The following is a 5770-nucleotide window of genomic DNA, read 5'->3' as shown; positions in this document are numbered from 1 at the left end:
CTTGCTTGTATATGGGCCGCAGCTGGCCTGGGAAACATTCGTGCATCCTTTTCCCCCAAGAATTCTGGGAGGTCTGTTACTTTCCAAGCCATACTACTTAATTCTACTGCCATACCCCTCTTCAGCCAAGCTCACACGCTTCACATTTCTCAGGTGTGATTCAAAAACAGCAACTGAGCACCCCGCCTGGATTGCATAGGACACATCTCATGTCCTTTGGGCATATTCTCATTAAGACGCCTCTTCTTCACTGGGGCTCCAAACACTCCTGGATTTATATATGAAGCTACTAGAAGAGACAAATGAGAGCCTTTGAATCTCAATTATAATTTTATGTGATGGAGATCTGATTGCCCCAGTTCTGTGTCAGGAGCCTGAGCCCTCCAGTCAACTTTGGCCTGGGCGGGTAGGGTGGTATACTACAAATATGGCTTCCAAAATCAATCACTGTGGGTGGGGAAGGCTTAGAGAATGGGGCTATGGGCTGGGCAGACACACCAGAAGGGGTCAACAGCACACCCCTGAGTGGAGCAGAGACAGGGTTTCCTGTTCACCACACACTCCTGGATAGTTGCATCTTTTCTGGCTCTCCAATTACCAATTTTTTATTCCATGCAGACCCCCTCCTTCTGTTGATGTATTCTGCTTAACTGGGCTAATGCCACTGATTTGCTATATACTCTATCTCTTTAGCTCTCTAGGTAGGTATCCCATCTCTTTAATTTTGCATATATTTGATTTCATGCAAAGTGTTGAGGTAATTAATCAAACTAAGTTCTGGGGGAGAGTAAGTGCTGCTGCTTACATTCATTAAGTTGCAAAACCTCAGAAACATTTAGTTCCATATAATTCAGTAGCTCTTAGCTTCGTTTATAAGAAAATTTTAACTCACTTAAGAATAAATTGCATTAGTGAGTTTGTGATTCTTATGAGAATAAATTAACTTGGAATTTCATAAATAAAACATGTCATCTTATGAATAAACCAAAGTATACTTAGTGCATGTTGACCTTAGGGTCTTGATTTTCCTAGTATCTTGGTAAATCTGAGCAGGTCTATTCACTCCTCTGCATCTGCCTTCCTCCATTTCAAAAATGAGCATTAATCACCTGGGCATGTTTGTTAAAATTCAGATTCCTGAGCCTGACCTCAGGTCTACTGAATGAGGATTCCTGGGTTGGAGCCTGAGAACCTGCATTAACCACAAATTCTTAGGGACTTTCTGTGCACAGTGAATATAAGAATTATTAGGAGGCATTATGACATCTTGTAGTTTAAGCATTCTATGAGTCTATGTTCTTAAATTAATGTTTCCAATTAAAAAGAACTGCATATGTTTCCATCAGCCCTCAAAATTTCTGCTCAATTTTTTTTTCCCGAAAGGAAATATAATATTATTTTTCACTCAGTGCTCCGAAGTTCTGGAAAAATTACATACTACTTTGAGTAAAAGAAATTTGCTTCATAAAGACACAGGAAGTGTACTGATTTGGGAATTATGGGCAAGGGTTTGAATTCCAACCCTGGCACTTACTAACTAGCTCATTTCTGTGCAATGAGTATTTAATCCTCAAGAAAATGGAACCAAACATGCCCACTTTGAGGGTGGTGGTAAGACTGAGAGGTAGGTACAACAGTGTCGAGGTTAAAAGCAGGGACTCAGGAAGCAGATTGGCTCCAGATCCTCCATCTGCCACTTCCCAGCTGGGGAGCCTAGAACAAGTTCCCCACTCTCTCTAAGCCTGAGCTTCCTCATTTGTAAAAGAGCACCGAAAATCACACAGGAGAGAGTCAGCATTGGGGATCGAGTGAGGTAACATGTGTGAAGCCCTCTGAACAGAGCCTGGCACAGGCAAGCTCTATCAAAGTGTTGGTTAAATTAAAAACAAGATTCTGTACATGACAGTGTTTTGTAAAGGACTAACCAAATATAAGGAATTAAGGAAAAAACCATGTTATTAATAATTCTGTTTGAAAGCATTCAGAGAGTCACAGAACTCTTGAAAGGTCTCTGAAGTCACAATAGAAAAGAGCTTTAGAATCCATTTTCCAAATCATCAATTATCCCTTCTGCTGACATAATTAATTCCTATTGTTACACTTAATAATGGCCAACATCATCATCTTGGGAGTTATTGTTTTATTCTATTAAGCTATTTCATTACACTCAAATGGGCTGAGGGAATATGTGTAATTGACTTGTGAAAATTATTCAATTTGCAAAAGAAATTCATCCAATATGTAAGAGAATTGGGTCAAAGAAAAGCCACACCAACTAAATTATAAGGCCCTTCTATTCACTTTCCCACTCTCCTAGGGAACTTTTTTTTTTTTTTAATTAACTGAATAGACAAAAAAAACCTAATTGAACTTTATTTGGAATTTTGAGGATGCCTCATTATTGTGGAAGCTCTCACTCTTTTCTAAACAGAGTCATTGACATCCAGGCCCTAGTGTCACATGCAGAATATGCGAGGTATAAGATAGAGGGCCCTCGAGAAGGGAAAACAGCCCCAGTGGGCAGCTGCTACTCCTACTGGCCGAATACTGACCTGAAACTGATGGCCTTAAACCAAAGGGTACCAGTCATCTTTCACTGATAAGATTACATCTTTCACTGATAAGATTACGTCTTTCACATCCTTAGCTCCTCCCCATCTCAGTGGCAATGGGGGCTTGTGAGAAAGGGGATTTTTTTTTAGTAACAGAGAAAAAGTAAACTATATTTTTGGCACATATAAGTTGTAGTAAATAAATGTAACAGTCAGAAGTTTTATCATGAGTGATAGTAGCCACTATAATCAGCATGACAAACTGTGGAGTAAACATTATTATTCCCTACTTTATAGATATTTTTTAAAAATTCACCATATATACAAAAAAGGAGGGGAGGTGAGAACACCATAAAATTGTTTCTTATCTGTACACGAGCGAGTATTGATGCTATTTGGTCCACTGTCTTCAACAAGTATTGCTCATCTCTACAATTTTCATCTTCAAATAGATATCTAATGATTAGATGAGTCTGTGTCTACATGGTGACTAGTACAGCTCTTGAGATATCATAGATTCTTTTCACCTTTGGGGACAGTGTGGCAGAAGCTTGTCCTGTATTTCCTATTTTGAGCAGGAGCCAGAGCCACCTTGGATATAATTTTGTTGAGGCAAGACAGCATTGAACAGATTCTCCCAATTCATCGGTAGTTCCAAAACAATTGCTTTCTCTGCTCAGGCCCTGAGTCTTATATTGCCTTTGCCCAGGTTTTAAGTCAAAAGTGGGGGAATTGGGACCAATGCAGAAAAGAATCACAGGGATTAGGAAGCCAAGGGAACCCTGGAACTGAGGGCATTCCAGTGAATCTTCCTTTTTTACTCAGCTGTCATGGTTCAGACATAGTTCTAACAGATCCCTCCACTGGTGGTGTTTATAGTTTTCCTTTGTTGTTAGTGTCTTGTTTGTGACTTTTATGCAATCAGAACAAATAGAACTATGAATTATGCTTCATGTTGAACAAAGCTGATCTCTTGTTTTGTGTTGTTATGATGGTTATAATTATTTTTCTTTTCTGGGACATGGACATACAGCAATGTTTAGTGTATGCTCTTGGTGCCCTGCCCAAATCCCTTACTAGTGCAACCATCCCCCAGCTGCTGCACAAATTGGCTACTAACAGCTCACAGCTGTACACTTCCTGGCTTCAGAGATTTGCCATGGCCAGCTGGACAGCATAGCTCTGAGATGCTTGGGAGGTTCTGCACCAACCCTCCTGGGAGGGCTGACAACCAAAGACTGATTGATACATTCATATAAATGCCCAGCCCCTTTTCCTTGAAAAGGGACAACCATTCACACTCCAGAGCCTCCCATGAGATCAGGCTGAGGCAAGACAACAATTGAACCCACATCACTGCCTCCTTTTTTTCCTGCCCTGCGCTGCTTCCCTCACTCTCTTACAGATTTCATCTAAAAGCAAGTCTCTCAATAAATTTGTTACTCAAGAATCAGCATCCCAGGTTTTACTCTAGAGAATGTGACTTAAGACACTTGGGGGTTTTATGTTTTGAAGGGGCCATGCTATAAAATAAAGAGGAAAGAGCTCATTGTGATTGGTGAGAGGGGGGCTTGGGTGTACATTCCTGTGCTTACTGGTCAGAATTTGAGACAAGTTGTAGTTTTTTTAAACTGTTTCATTTTTCAGATGATAAATTGAAAACTTCCTGCCCTAGGATGAGATCCAGCCTACTGAGTAAAATCTGATGGGCTAACACTTGGCGAAACAGACTTCAGTCTGCATGCAATGAACAGGGCTTCCTCGACACTCCCCTCCCATGGGGTGGATGGCTGCAGTGCAAAATGGGGAGTGTGCAACGGTGACAATGGAAGGAAGAGAGATGTTTCTATTTCTTTTGAAAAAGAGGAGAATCGGGCATCGTATCACTTTTCATGCAGAGCCCTAACCATCCAAATAAATGTGCTTGTAACCAGTACTTGTGGGACCTGGCTTTAGTTCTTGCTCTGCTATGAGGCAGCTATGTGACCTTGGACAAGTCACCGAACTGGTGACAGTCTCAATTTCCTCATCTGTAAAATAGGTAAAGTGGAGGAGACGGTCTTTGAGAACATAAACATAGCACTGGGGACTACGGATAGGCAAATTCCATCCCACCTCATAAATCTCAGAGTAGGGGAAAAACCTTTTTACTGCCATAAATGTGAACCAACTGTGAAAATTATGTGGAATCAGCTACATAAATTGTACAACATTAGTCACAGATCCATTTGTTCTGCGACAAAGTAAAAATTGCTGATTTCCCAAATTAGAGGGAAAAAATCTACTACTACCACATCTGAGTAACCTGAGCCCCTCCACCACATATTACATTTCATCACTTCCATCCTAAGAGTAGCAGAATGGTGGAACTAGAGGGGTCTTATGATCTCCCCTGGAATCCTTGCAAGTTATTGCTGTCTTTTCCCTATAACAGCATAGATCCTTCAGGAAACATAATCTGATGTGTCTCGCCTTGGCTGAGCCCACGTCTTTTGCTAGGCAAAACAATTTTCATTCTGGGTGAGAAAGAGGTGTGAAGACAGATTAATGGTTCCTGTGTCCTACCACATGTGCATGTGGTCAAGTGAAAGTTCCAGGTACCGTGGTCTTGCTGAAGTCATGCCATGAATCGTCTTTCCTGTTACCTCCAAATATCTGATTCCTCTGTGTAGGCTGGTCAACAAGTCATGTTTCAAAACCTTTGCCAGGTTTGTCTGCTTTTCTGACTGGAAGCTGGTTTTACAGTTTATTATTTTTTTTCTTTAGTGTGAACCCGGCAGAATGCCTTGCCCTACTTGGTAAGAACCACTGGAGTTTCAGGAAAGATTCTGGCATCTGTGTAATACTAACAAGACATCATTCCAGCATAAACAAAAGCAAGACACAGAAGCCAGTGAACAGAGGAAGCCCTAGGACCTGAATCCAAACCAAGGTTCTCTACTAACCAAATTTACTAGATCACATTTATGTCAGGGCACCTGCAATATGGGCTTGAGTGAACTTTTAGACACAAAAATCCATTTAACCAGTCCTCTTAGAATTCATTCCAGAGATTCCTCAAGCAGTGAATTATTCATTTATCTATCCATTCAGTTAGCAAGCACTTACTGATCACCCCCACATGGCTAAGCTCTGTTCAGTGAGATGTGAGTAGAGGTGTTGTAGACAACCTCCACACTGTCCCCTTATAAAGGGAAGGGGAAGGCTACCTCTTTCCC

Source organism: Lipotes vexillifer, unplaced genomic scaffold (genome assembly GCF_000442215.2).
Source record: "Lipotes vexillifer unplaced genomic scaffold, Lipotes_vexillifer_v1.1 scaffold150, whole genome shotgun sequence".
Classification (NCBI taxonomy): Eukaryota; Metazoa; Chordata; class Mammalia; order Artiodactyla; family Lipotidae; genus Lipotes; species Lipotes vexillifer.
The sequence above is the reverse complement of the archived record's forward strand: the minus strand, read 5'-3'. Positions refer to the sequence as shown.